Source organism: Phalacrocorax aristotelis, chromosome 2 (genome assembly GCF_949628215.1).
Source record: "Phalacrocorax aristotelis chromosome 2, bGulAri2.1, whole genome shotgun sequence".
Classification (NCBI taxonomy): domain Eukaryota; kingdom Metazoa; phylum Chordata; class Aves; order Suliformes; family Phalacrocoracidae; genus Phalacrocorax; species Phalacrocorax aristotelis.
In genome coordinates, this window is record NC_134277.1 from 38,207,574 (window position 1) to 38,222,538 (window position 14,965).

Sequence of the window (14,965 nt, forward strand, 5' to 3'; positions counted from 1 at the left end):
TTGACATGGTAGTGAGTTTTAAGGACCTCTCTTAAGGACCTTAGTGAACCTAAGGACTATTTATCCCTGAAAACTACTGTTATTATTGATTTAAGCATGTTTCCAGTGCCCCTCTTCATTTTACAAAGTAGACTCATGCTTGTGCAGGCTATTTTCAGGTGGGAGGTCTATTTCATAGAAGGCTCCAGGCTAAATCTATTTCTGGAGTCATCAGGCCAGACTTTTCTCATGCCTGAGAAATAGGAAAGTTTATGCTATCACCACAGCATCTGCACAATCATAATCAGCATATTTGATTTTGCTGGACAGGTTTAAATAAATCCAGACCAGCATTGTTCATCTAAATTGTTTGAATATCCTTCACTGCAAGAAAACTGCCTCATACTTTGTGAGTGATGCTGCTCAATTCTGTCAGAACTGTTCATCTGCAGGGGAGGAGTAGAACTGCAAAGAGGGCCACATCCTCATTGCCAGCATTTTTCACTGGAATAATACAAGTTTTGGGAGCATTTCTAATTCCCTCTTGTGTTTGAGGCTCCTTTCTACTTCTGGAAGTGTATGGGTAAGTATCGGGCTCCACAGTGATGGCAGTTGTTGGTGCTTCTGTTAAGGACCATAAACTCTCGACTTGAAGAAGCACAAAATTTCCTTACTGTCTAGTGACAATCTAATGCTAATTATTACTCAATACTCTTCTTATTACCAGATGTTACCCAGTGTTTTTCCATTTCAGTTTTGAGGCTGTATGGGGACAGTGAACATACTGTATTTTGGCCACAGTGCTGCCTAACCCGCATCATTTTGTTTGCTGAGTGGTGAACAGAATGGAGGCACACTGGCATCACCTCCTGGACATGGATTAAGATCTGTGCTGGTGGTATTAAGCCTCTCACTGCCTTGGATCACAAAATAATTTTGTCTCATTTGCTACTAAAAATGGATGAGGTACCCTTTGGATGGTGGTATTCTCACCTTTCTGAGCATTTCGAATGGCCAAAGATTGTCACCTCACTGAGTTCCATACAGTACCTGCTTCTTTCCCCTCGTTTAATGCATATAAACGGTCATTTGAGAGTACACATTCAGTGTCTTTTGTACTCCATTTACACACTTGGTAACCAAGCTGGCTCTATTAATAGCAGGAAAAAGTGGTTGGGATGGGTAAGGACCAGCAGTTGTGACTTAGTCAAGGCAAAAGCAAGGTGATACAACAACTGGAAGAGATGATGGTTTCTGTCTCATTGATTTCAGGTGGCTTGGACTACCTTGTTAGACACCTGGCTGCTCATTCTTTTCTCAGCAGGGACAGAAGCTGCCTGTTCAAGGATGGCAAGGTCATACTTTTTTTTTGAGGTGAGCGATCTCATTCCACCTTGAGACACGAGCCATTGGGACAGAGGACCCAGTGGAAAGGGGAGCAGACAACTAGTACAAAGAAGATTGCAATGGTGTCGTAAATCAGTAGGACAGCGCAGTTCTGTAATCTGGTATATACACCGATCATTTTCCTGTACACTATTCCATTAGAAAACTTCAACTCAAACAAATTTGAGCCACTGCAGAAAAAAAAATCAGTGGTTTGCTTATTAAGCAGTGTTAGCAGTGTCTCTTTCCCATCTACATTATAAGTCTTCCTTATAGTCTGCATTGACTGCCTTCTGGTTTCTGGACTGATTATTAGCTGTTGGCTGTGATCTGTAAAACCATAAATGACAAAAGTTCTACTTATCTGAGATATTTACTCCAACTCTGTGATGTACTAATGCTGAGGTGCCTGGCTTGAAACCCATCATTTTCCTCTGTTTGCAGATCCCTTAAACCTTTTTTAACAGTTGCACAGACCTAGGCCTTGTTTTTCCTTAGTTTTCTTTGGACTCATCATAATTAGCACAAGGATTCTCTGACGTCCCTAAATTTAAAGTAGATTGAGAGTGACTGGCCTAAGGAAAGACTTGTGACAGGCCAGACTTCTGTGGGGCCCTGGGCCACTGGATCTTCTTCTTTCCTTGGTTTACAGTAGATCAAGCTTATATTTCAGGACTACCTTTTCTCCCTTGCCAGAAGGAGCTGAATGTTGCTTGAGCAGGGGTTTGAGGTTTGGGATTTTGGGAGCTGTTCATGAAGTCAGGTTTTTAATATTGTTCATATATTTACATATGTATTTATGTACGTATGTATGTAAAAATATGCATATATGCACACAGATATATACTTACATTATTTGTGATAGGATTTTGATAGGTCTGCTTATTTGTTTAGAGGGATGCCTGGGTTTTCTGACAGGATGGTGTTCCAAGGATGAAACTGCCATTTACCCTAACAGGGAGAGAGGATCATAGTTTATTATTCTGAACGGCAGAACAGTGCCTTTCCTTCTCACAGTGCTAACTGGAGAGTCAAGAAATAATCCTATTAGAAGGCCGCAATAATGCCGGAGGCTGGGAGAATTTGAAAAAAATGATGCAGTGGTTCTATACAGCAAAAAGCATAGGAGTAAAACTTATAAAAGATGTAATTATTAACAAATCTGTGTAAAATACTACAAATGTATTTTGTTGACTTAGGCTCCTATGTTGCCTAATACAGATGAAACACATCTTAGTCATTGTCTCTCTGAGAACCTGTTTTTTTCCTGTAGTAATTAAAGAATTCCTTCAGCAATATCCCAAAGCCTTTTAAACAAGAAGCTAAAATCACTAAATCTCTATAAACAGGAATTTGGTTCACCTACAGCTGAAGCTTTCAACTCCATCTTACACAAAAGAAAAGCATTCAGGTTGCACGCTCATGAAGCAATTGGTTACAGCTGTACAACATTATTAGCGGGAAGAGGTGCTTCCTTCCAAATATAACGCTTCCTTCTCTGAAAATAAAACTAGGTGGGAGGCATTTGCCAGGCCTGATTTACTCAGAAATGCAACTGGGTTTCTTAAAATGAACTTTCGTTGTTTTAGCACAAGTTTCTTGTTGACACTGCTTTTTTCAGTGAAGTACTTGAAGTTGATATAGCTAAAGATTTAAGATTATCTAGAAGTTTCAAATCAGGAATTTGTACTGACCTAAATACATTGTGTTGTGTTTTTTTTTTTTAAACCCATTTAAGTCAAGCCAATGCAACTTCTTTGTACAAACAATCTTTGTATAATCACTGAAAAAGAACAGGCATTAATAAGTACCCAGGCAAGGTGCAATATCCTTTAGAAGTCTTTTCCTTCTAAAATGAACGGAGGGTAGATTACTGATATGATCAGAAAGAGTAAAAGGTGTTAGAGAAGTAAAATAATGAATACATGCAGAAGCCAGAATTCTGCCTATAGAATCTGTTTATAGTACTATCCTGAGCACCTCTGCAAATACTACAGTATTATTCTCGACCATTTAAATCACTTGAAGTGATGCATGATGATAAACAAAAAAGAGCAAAGACATTTCTTCAAATAAACATCTCTGGAAGCTTCTTGACTTTTCAAAAAGGCATGTCAAGAGTACCCCAATTCATTGCTATACTGAGTAATAGTAGGGAAAAAAAAAAAGGGAAGAAAAATTGTGATATCTCCCATAATGCAACCCATGCTCCATTTCTATTTTTATTTGACCATGTAAAGTTTTACAAGATTTAGCCTGCTGTATTATATCCACCCCAAACTGCTCTGCTTGGGTGATGCAGTTGCATGCCTCTACAAAGACAATTGGTTTGGTTTAGAAATGGCTTGGTCTCCATTTGGTTAAAGCAGTTGGAGTAACACAAACTGAAGTAATCCTAGCCTGGACCAGAACAAGACTGTCCTCACCACTTTTTGCACAAGGTAGTTTATAACACTCAAGAAAAGAGTTCCCCCTCACAGTTGGGATGATAATTCTTGGAAGTATATTAACCACAAAATTGGAAGCAAGCTCTTTGGACAGGCCTCATCTGCAGTCTGCAGAGGCGAGAAGCCATCCTATCTTAGAAGGAAGTAAACTTCAGAAAGGGCCTTCTCTCCACAGGGAATGCTCTAGCTTGTCACTGCCAGCCCACATTACTGAACATTGGTGGTTTTTTGGTTTCGTTTGTTATGTGTGGTGACTGTATGAACATTCACTCTGTGTGTTCAGGAATAATGGTGTGGTTAATGCTAATTTCCCAAACACTTAATGGTTTTTAGAATAATCGGAGCATTTTCAGACTTTGGCTTCTACATTTCTGCCTTCAGCTGGGAAAAGCAACTGCAGCGTGTAAGATTTTTCACCCAGTATTAAATGTGTCTGCAGTTTAAGACCCATAGATATAGATTTTTTTCTCAGATACAATCAAATTTTTTTTAAATGAAAATTAAGTGTAATTATATTTACAGCGAAAATAATTGTGTAGAAGTAATAAGGGCCTAAAAATTAAAGTCTAATTAAAAGACAGTACTAATTTGGAATGCAAAGTATTTTTGCCTTTCCTCTCTCTCTATATATGCTTATATATGTATGCATATATACTACATGTACAGTATAGAATATATAATAACCTTTACTTGTTACTTGTGAGTTTTGGACTCGCCAGTATAAGGACGCTGACGTACAGTAGTGGGTCCAGTGGAGCGCCACCAAGATGATCAGGGACCAGTGCACATGATGGACAGGAAGAGACTCTTCAGCATGCAGAAGAGAAAGCTAAGAGGGGATCTTATTACTCTCACAACCCACAAATGGGAGGTTGCAGAGACGACAGAGCCAGACCCTTCTCAGAGGTGTACAGTGACAGGAAAAGTGACAACAGACACAACCTGGATTGTGGGAAATGCCTACCAGAAATTAGGAAAATCATTTTCATCATGAGGGTGGTGCCCAGAGACAGTGAGCGATCTCTGTCCTTGGAGAGAGCCCGAACTTTGCTGGACAAAGCTCTGATAAACCTGGTCTTGGGAGGGCATTGGGCTGGGCAGAGATCCCTTCTGATCTAAATTATTCTGTGTTTTTGTGGTTTTAATGATGCATGAGATATTGCTCTAAGCAAATTCTAAGCCTGAATAATTAGGCAGTCCTACCCACCTCCTCTCTTCCTTAAAAGTTTTTTAAAATCTCAAAAGCTGCAAAGAAGATTGTGATTCTTCTCTGTACAGTAAAGCCAATCCAGGAAAAAATTACAAACAATAGTTTACAACATACAGCATAGGTAGTTATTTTTAAAAGTCTAGTTATTATTTTTAAAAGTCCTCTTATGAGTTACAACTACTAACATAACCTTTATCAGTCTGTTACTGCGACCGGTGATGGCATCCTTTAAGTTATTTGTGCAAGGATTCTTCCACAAAGTACGATTTTCCTTCAGAAAAATCTTTTTTTCCTTCCAGTGGAAAAGCTGGCCTATGAAATTTTATTTGAGATGTCTGCTGAAATAGTATGTTTAGTATATTTCACATTTCTTAAGTGTTGTTCATGCTTGTAGCCCCCAGAAACCATGTGAGTTTGAGTTGCAATATGGCCTAAGAATATCAGTTTGAACATTTTGTGAGCATAGATCCTTGCCTTTTATATTTTCACTGCATCACCAGTTAAACTAAAATCCTGGCAGGTTTTCTAAAGGAGTTACGACTATTTTCTGTGGCGTATGTATCTTTGAATGAGCTTCTGTAGTATGGAAACTGGACAATAAATTTATTGTGTAAGGCTGTATTGATCTTCAGTATTTGCCAAATAGCTTTGCTGGATTTCATAGATCAGTACCTTTTACCTCCCTCATTTCTTCATCTAGGAATGACAATGTGGCTGAAGCAAAAACTGTAATTTACTGTAAATAAGCTATATAACTTTTTCAGAGCATTCAAGGCCCATGGATTCTTTCAGCCTCTATGCTGGGATACATTTTAGATTCTTAGGGTCTTAAGTTTTTGACTTTGCTTTGGTTTTTGCTGAGGCTTAAATGTGGCTCCATTTTTGTGCCTGAGGTTTTGATCCATACAATTTTTCTGTGATCAATTTCATTGCTGTTTTGTGGATTTGCAAATAAACTGCATATAGCAAACTTAAGCTTCACTTTGAAAAGACTGCAGATTTACTGTTGAAGAAGATAGTCCATTTCTGCTGCGAGGCAGGTGAAAAGAATAGATCAGAAGAATACACTGATGTCGTCTATGCATGTGAGACAACTTAAGCATATTCAGTGTTGGAGGGGCAACAGCAGATAATACAGGAACAACCATTATTCAGTGGATTTCTTAAAGACAGCAGGGGGTACTGCAAACTCAGACTTGTCTGGTTGAATAAATATATGTGGCCCAGAGCAAAAAAAAGTTTCAGTGTTACAGAGGACTGCTTTTCTGTGGGCTTAGGTCCATCTTGACAAGTGTTGGTGAAGATTTCAAATACCTGGAAAATATTGTCCTCTGTTTATTTACAGGACAGCTATTGCACTAAACTTCCTACACTGGCTGCCTTGACAGCATGCCTGAACCTTCTATGGGAACAGTTTAATCTGTGCAGAACTTTAGCCCCTCTGCTGAATATGTCAGAGAGTTCAAAACTTTGTGTGTTATGTCCCTGTTTTGGCTTCTCCAACTATCATATCTCCTAGATGGAACAGAAAGCACCAAATGAATAAAGTAGGCTTGTTTTTCTGGCTTGACTCAGATTAGTAAATGATACCTCACTTGCAGTACCTAACACATAACACCCACAAGTAGATGCTAACTTTATTCTCTCTGCATTGCTTTCTTGAAATACAGGTTTACTAAATCGAGCTTTGCCTTTTTATTTGTGTTTACAAAATCCACCTCATGGATACAAACCCAAGACCTTCTAAAATGATTCTGTCTTCTGTAAATAGTTTGTACAATCAGGTATACCATGCTATTCTTAAAGGGATGGATTGCATATATGTGATATAAAATTACTTATAAAAATAATAAAATTATAAGCTCAACTGGATAGTATCTTCAGTATTTACTATAGAGTATATTAATTATTCAGTATATGCCTCACTGTAACTTCAAAAAGGAAGGTTACGTGAAAAATAGAAATCTAAACAGAAAGTTTTCATGGAAAAATTGCTATCCTAGGTACAGTCAACCAGTATGATGACGAATTAAATTTAATTCAGTTCTGACTCTAACTCTGCTGGAATCTCCTTTAGAATCATAAGAAAACACTGCATCATCTTATTTTTCCTTTTATTCACACATTAAGAATATAAGCTGTCTGACATGAGAGCTCATGCACTTCAATTCCAATTTTCACTTTCTTTCGCAATTCAGTGTGAGTAATAATTCACGAACCTTTAAAGAAGCTTTTTGTGTTTTGTAGGGTTTTTTTAACTGCTGAATATGTTCTTTCATATGATATGTGATATAATAAGAATTTTTAACACTCTGGGTAAGGTTGTTATAAATTGTTATACTTTCAACCTGACGTAAGTTAGTCTTCTGATAGTCACACAATAATTTGCCATAGGTTTGTATATTAAATATAAGATTGGATTCCTACAGGCAAAATACTTGCCTTAACACACGGGGGAATGAGAATTAAAATTCATGGATGGTGAGGGAGAAGGTGGTGTGTCCCATGATCATTACCTGAGGGCTTTTGTGTGTAAGTTGTATGGAGCTCAAGAGGTGTACCTCCATAAGTGGTTGCACTACAAATTGCAAAACAATGATTTTCTCAGCAGGATCTTGCACAGATGCTTCCTCTGTACTAAGAAAACTCTGAGATGGAAGGATTTTCTGTGATCAGTGGGACAAAAGATACAATCTACCCCCTAGATCAAGATTTCTTCACCTCATGGATGAAGGACTTCAAGCAGTCTTGAAGTCAGAGACAATGTGGAATCACAGTGATTCATTCTTATCTTACCTCTGCTTGGGGAAAAAAGTCTTCTCTGGTTGTATCAGCTACAGAAAAAGAAAGCAAATGATAGGAACACAGGAAACGATAGGAAACAATAGGAAAGCAGCAATATTTCTTTTTTTTTTTTCCTTTGAAGATATTATCTGTGAATAGCTACCATACTGCACAAAGCTAAACTAATTCTACCTATACATAAGAATTTGGGGAAAATGGCTGCTTCAGAGGTGAGGCAGCTAAAGAGACAGTGTCTTGGGGTCAAGCCCAGCCATCTTCAAACCTTGTAGGCAAAAACCCTGACAACAAACAAATATTAAAATGTTAAGCTTTCAAAATCAAGTTTGCCTCATTCAGTAAATGTCAAAATTAAGGCTACAACTAGCTTAAGCCAGTCCTGAAGTACCATGTTTTTTAACTTGTGGTCTGTGAACTACTTATGGACTATAAGGCTTGCAAAACCAATCACCCTTATTCCTGTACATACAACAAAGCAAGAAAAATGGCCAAACCCAAAATATGAGTGTTTAGCTATGCACTTAGATGAAATAGCCATGGAAGTACTGCAATGCAAAAGATGGCCTCAGGATTTTTTCAAGAAGCTCAGGTGGTCCACTGACTAAAACATACCTTCATGATGATATTTCATATAACATCTTTGTGGCAGAATTAGGGAGAGAAACAGATCTCCTGGAACCAGTCCAGTGCCTTAGAAAGAGTAGCTTAGTGTTTGCCCAATGCCATAAATGAATTACAGAGAAAATATTACGTGATAGCCTGTTTTCTGCTATACGTAGAGGGTCAGAGTTAATTCTGACATTTTTAGTATTTATTACGCAGGCACCTAAACTTAATTAACATTGTTTTGACTGCAGCAAAATTATGAATAACTGAAAGCAGAAATTTGAAACAGTATTAGAGCTCTGTATAAACTTGTTTGTCGCAACCCTACAAGAAAAAAAGAAAAATGTACCTGATGCAGCTGTTCAGTTAGGATACTACATTTGCCACCCAATCAATATCCCATAACTTGGAATGGATCCAAATCTTAGTTCATTTCCTGAAGTAAATCATGTATGAGCAGCTAAGAAGTGACCACATGCCAGTCTTCTTCCCAGCTTTCCTTTTCCCTCAGCTTTGGATGCAGGATCAGAAGTTATTATGTTTTTTCTGTATTGTCTGAGAGATCTCTGTGGGTCCTTTCCACTTAGGAAGTGCTCTGTGTGGGAGCAGAGCACGGCAACTGGGATTCCTGAGGGCTCTGCTACCTTTTGGAAAGATTATGTGTCAGCATGGTATGAGGATCAACATCCCAAGGAGCTTTTGCTTTTGTTCCACTAACATTTAGGCAAGCTCAACTATCCCAGATTCCTTCACTCCTCCATTTCCTTAGAATATATATGATTATTTAAGCTAGCTTTTTTCATCAGTTCCATTAGACATACCGCTGTGATAGTCCCTGAAATTTCAGATCCTCTGGCATGATTTGCATGAATGTGGAAATCAGCAGTCCAGGGTTTTCTATGTTGCCCCATGAATATATCTCAAATCTTATCTGAGGAGCCTAAGATTATCCATTTAGAAGCGCTAACCTGAAACTTCACAATAAAAACTTAAGGTGTGGTGGTGTTTTTTTCAGATATCCACTAGCAGCAGAGCCAACAACAGGCTCATTTTACAGAGATTATGAGATAGCTGTGGGCTAGTAAGTGGTTTAATCATACTTACCTAGGCTAGATTGGAACAAGCAGCAGAAAGCCGAAGTGTCTCAGGTCCCATCACCTGTAATGTAAAGCTTTCATTGAACCAGTTGCTGTGGTTTTGTATACAACATTAGGAATACATTGTATAAGCATCTTTTTATAAGGGACTAAGCTGCATTATATTCTGAAATTCCATATGTCAAAGTCTACTCTTGAGTAAGCCAATGTATACCTAATGAAATGAAAGCAGTTGATTTAGAACATTATAAACCAGGGAAGAATCCAGTCTTCTGTTCCTACAGTGTTTGCAATCTCATTTTTAGATTTATATATATAACAGACACCACACGTTCCTGATGAGGATACTTCCCATTTTTACATCTGGTGCAAGCCATTCCAAATAATTCGTCTGCAGATTTTGATATTAGCGCAGTTGCTGCCGTGAACTGTGCCACACTGAGAAAATATGTATAGTTCAGGGCACATGACCTTCACATTATCATCTGTGTAGCAATGTGAACTGATGTCAAGAAATGTGGGGTTTAATCTGACTAAATGGGTTTTTTTCTTAAACATGGTTTTTTCTTTTGGAATCAGATCCCTCCCCTCTGAAGTCAGTGGAAAACTCTTGTGAATTCAAGCAGAACTTGAAGCTTTAACATAGGCGTGTGTTTCTTCTTTATTATATGTCTTTAAGCTTAAAAGGGGAATAAGTATAAGAATAAAAAAGACAGTAGAGTGAATGTTAAAAAAAAGAACCTTTGAAATCAGAAGTTTTACAGATTACTCAAATACATTTACAATAAGCTACATAGCAGATAGGAAATGTGATTGGGAGTTTTCTCTAACATTTTAATGTAGAAAACATAGCTACATTTAATGGAAGGTGAACAGTCTGCATTTCATAGAATTGGCAGCTGGTGGTTTTAGGCTTTTCTAGTCAAGGACCATGGAAATAGCTAAGGAGGCATTTAACCTACATCTTTCAGGTTGAAAACTGAGCCTACTTTTTATTCTCCATATCATAGTGCCACCTGATTTAGCGATGTTGTTCTTTTTAAGAAAGCTTCAGAACTGCCAGATTGCCTTAGCAGGAAAGGTGCAGGTCCAGACCATTTCCCTGAGCAAAGTGCTGGTGGGAACTGCCAGGATCAGAACTGCTGTGCCCCAAAGCTGGGTGTCCCCTAGAGAATTCAAAATCTGAAAGGGCCTGGTCCAGAGCTCAAGCACATTCAAGAAGGCAAAAAGATGCTAAAAACTACCTGTACAGCAGTTGACTAGCCCTCTAGGAGTAAAATAAATCTAGGTGAATACTACCCCCTGGAATTAAGGGAGTGCTTTAATGTGGACTTCGGTGCTGTCCATAAGTGAAGAAAATCTCTGTAAGCATATGGTCCCAGCCATGTATGTTTTATTCCTCCAAGTGATCCCTTTTCTAACTAGTCTCCTTCCAAATGGTTAGGTTCCTGTGACTTTCTAGGTGAATAAAGGCTTGGCCCTTCATTTGAGCTCTGATTTCATTTCTGGGGAGTTCTTAAAAGTCTCTGTCACAAGATGAAGGATTTAATTGTCACTTTGCTTGCCAATCCCTCCAGAGAGGCTAAAGTGTGTGGGAGCAAAGGTGTATATGTCAGTCGTTCCCATGGATAACTGGAGGACCTCCAAATCTCCATAACCATTGATATAACACTATTCAGCTACTAAAAATTCCACAGTCTTTAAGTGGGAAAAGTAGAATTCCCATCATGCTCCTAACTTGTCGTCTTCTGCATAAAATACTTGTTTCCCCAGCTGAGATTTCTCTTAAGAGATAGGACACCTTCCCTTTTTTCCCTTCTGTGTTTAATCATTTCATCATCCATTATGTAGTCCATCTGCCCTCTTGTGGTTTCCTTTTTGATCTTTTCACTTTTACTTTGCATTTTTCAGAGGCTTCTTGACTATTTTATATTTCCTGTTCTCTAAGTATGGGATGAGCTCACGAGTCAAGTTTCATCTCATGAGGTATTTTCCTAGTCTGAGTAATTCTGAAATCCATTTTTAGTGTTAGATGAGGCTGGGAATTAGTTGCAGCCCTGGAAAGGCACCCACTGTCATGAACAATATGGTCAGTTCTCTTAGGAATTTTCCCAGTTGTTCTGACAGTCTGAGGGGAGAGTCTTTTCTCCTAATTCTACAAGTCCTTGTTCCAAGTGGATTTTTAAGGTGTTTCTCAGCTGACTTGTCTCTTTTGGGGGATGGCAAATGAATTTTGAGGGGTGCGGTTCCGAGGGAGGTGAAATGGTAGAATGAGAGAAAGATGTACGGCAGATGCACAGATGCACAGCAGTTCTAACACTTTCTATTGGAAATTGAGCCTTTAACTAAGAACTAGATGTAATGACCTCTTAGCCGGCATTACCCCTAGCCTGAGGAGCACTACAGCCTATACATTAACATTATTGATCTCAATAGGGCTATTTGTAAAAAAAAGAAAAAAAAGCTTTTTAAGAATGGCTTTGCATTCACCTTGGCAAATCAAACTGTGTAGGGCAATAGGAGGAGGACTTTGTTGTGTGTGGTTGTATCATGTGATGCAGGGATCCTCATTGTATCAGTTGGCGATAACTGGGAAAAAGTGCCTTATTCCTTGTTATCCTTTGTTCTTCTAATAGAGTAATTGCTAAGTCTCAAGTCAAAACAAAAGGATGTATTTGAGCAAGAAAGTGCTTCCCAATGCAATGCTATCTGGTGCTGAACACGGATCACTGAAAAGAAATCAAGGATTTCATTCCTGTTTTTGATTTTTACCTTTTTCAAATGCTTTTCAGATCTGTCCCCCCAGATGGTGCAGCTGAGGTGCGTGTGGGAGGTGGCTGGCAGGAGGCAGCCAGGGGATGTTCTGCAGCTCTTCAGAAGGGACAAGGTCTCTCAGTGGTTCTTCTCCAAATACTGCATTGTACAAGCTTTTTCAAAACCACTAGAGCTGGCTGAGGTGTGTGGTAGAATTTGCTGAATGACATACTAAGACTTCACTAATTTAACATTTATTTTCTTCATATTTTGGTTTCTGGGAGTGTTTTGTGATATACTTCTGAGCCCCTGTTCCACAAAAAACACGCACAATGCCATGAGCCTCTCCCATTCTTTATGGCCCCTTTGAGATTCGCAGGAAAGCAAAGTGACCCTGTATCTCACTTAATGAGAGAAGTTAAGAGTGTGTGTGTAGGAAGCTCAGTGTTGAAAAAGTAAAGTACTTGTCAAAGGTTCCCAGAACGGAGCATAGAAAGTGAGAGAAAAAAGAATGGACCGCTGCTGCATTTTTATATTCCTTAGCTTGGAAATAATAACTAAATATCATCACTAAAAGTACCCCATAGGCATTTCAAAGCCTATATCAGCTCTGAAAATTGAGGAAGCTGGAAGCTGCTTCCAGGAAGCCTCAGGGTATATCTATATAGAGAGTTGCAGACAGACGGAGGGTGCTCATCCCACACTCAAGTTTACTGGCTGCAAGCCAGCTGTGAACAAGGGGCAGGTACAGCTATTTTAGCACAGTCCTGGGCTTCAGCTAGCATGCTGCCTGCTTCTGGGACAACAGGGTCCTGTGTCAAGAGAGAATTGTTTCCTTTCAGAAGTTCCTCAGTTTGAGTTGCTACTGTCACAGCTACTGAAAACAAAATTCTCACCAATTGTTACTGTACCACAAATCCAAAGCCTTTCTTTCCAGATCAGAATTTGTAGTAAATGCAGTAAAAATATAATTCAGACTAATTTAAGACTGTGACAGAAAGTGAAACTGCAAGAGCTCTTCACTACTGATTGGTTGCACAATGAAAACCACTTCGGCTTCACTAAACATATCTCAAAGGGTATGTCTAACATACAGATAACAGAAGAGTAGGAGCTCTTCTTCATTCACATAGGAAGTTTACTTACTGAAGGGTTTCACACCCACCAGGCTATTTGAGTGTTGAATTGTGATTTAACACAGAACTTCCGAAACCAGAGAAATAATAAAGAAATAACTGTATCATATTTGCATTTATGCCTTGCTCTATTAATAAAGTCAAATTCTTGTCAACCGAACAAAAAACAGTTCCCCAGAAGATTGTGCCCAGCCTTACAAGGACTGGCATGAGCAGTAGCAGACATGTACTACCACACCTCAAATTTAGTTTAACTTTAGTAAATCATAGGTGTCTGCTATCTGTGATTGTCTGTTGCTCAGGATGAGGAGTTGTATATCGAGACCCAGAAGAAAAGCACATAATTATTACTCTTGCCCTTCTTCCACAAAGCAAAAATAAACTTACGGCATCAGGGTGATACACCCTTCTAAATGGAGCTTTTCTGACGTGAGCTATAAAGTGCAGCCAGTTCTATCTACAGACAGGTGCTCAAATGGCGTAGGTGTAGGGAAAGAAGCATACAATCTGTGGAACAAGCAAACAAAAACAAAACAAAATCCTATCCTGCAGATTCTCAGAAGTTAATTGTTATCTTAAAGCTTAGTTGTTTCCCCCAGAAGTTAGGGGGTAGAGGGAACCAATAGAAAGTAATTTCATTTTTTCAATCTATTGTGAAAGCCTGTGTAACTTAACTTTTGAAAGAAGTAGAAGATTCGTCTGTTCATTTTAGGACAAAACTCCAGTTTTATGTCCCAGATCTTGCCTCCAAAATATTATTTCAGTTGATAGCCTAAGCTTTTTCTAATAATGAAATTTTACACTTAGCCAGAATATTAGAAGCCTGCAGAGATTTCAGCATTCGTAAGAATAAATTTTGTCAACAAGAGTTACTTAATGCTACCCAAAAGTTCCTGTATTAATTAGAAATTCTGGGCTAAATTCTGTGATGAAGCAAATGGCACAGTTCTAGTAACTTCTGTGAAAACTCACTGGTGGTTACTACTGTGAACACCTACCTGTTGTTTTTTTTCTTTAAACAACAATCTTCATGTGGCTTCTGTGAAATGTAACACTTTTTTCTAAGAAAAAGTGAATTGTAGTAAAATTTAATTTGTCCTATGGCAGTCTGTGGGCTAGGCCTTTGGTTATGTAGATTGTATAACACTTAAATTTATTTACTAAAAGGTTAGTTTTCCTAATTCATTGCAGAGGAGTAAACCAGGATTCCAGGTATAGGCTGTGTTTTTTTATGAAATGCCTGAGGAAAAAAACAAAGTATGATAAAGCAGGGCAATTTATTGTTCTGCATTGTGCTTGGGACTGTGTATGAGAAATGAAAGGCTTTTGAACTATTTATACTATGGCTTTGATTTTCAACTACGATATTTCTGAATTTAAGCATAAGTAATATTTACTAAGAAAGCAAGTGGCAAATGGTTCTCTTGTGTTGCTTATACTCATATGAAATCACAAATATTATGACATCATAATATCATAGTGCGAGATAGAATTATTTCTGCAGCTTCTCTGAAGGCTGATACAAACAGTTGATGATTGTGGTGTACA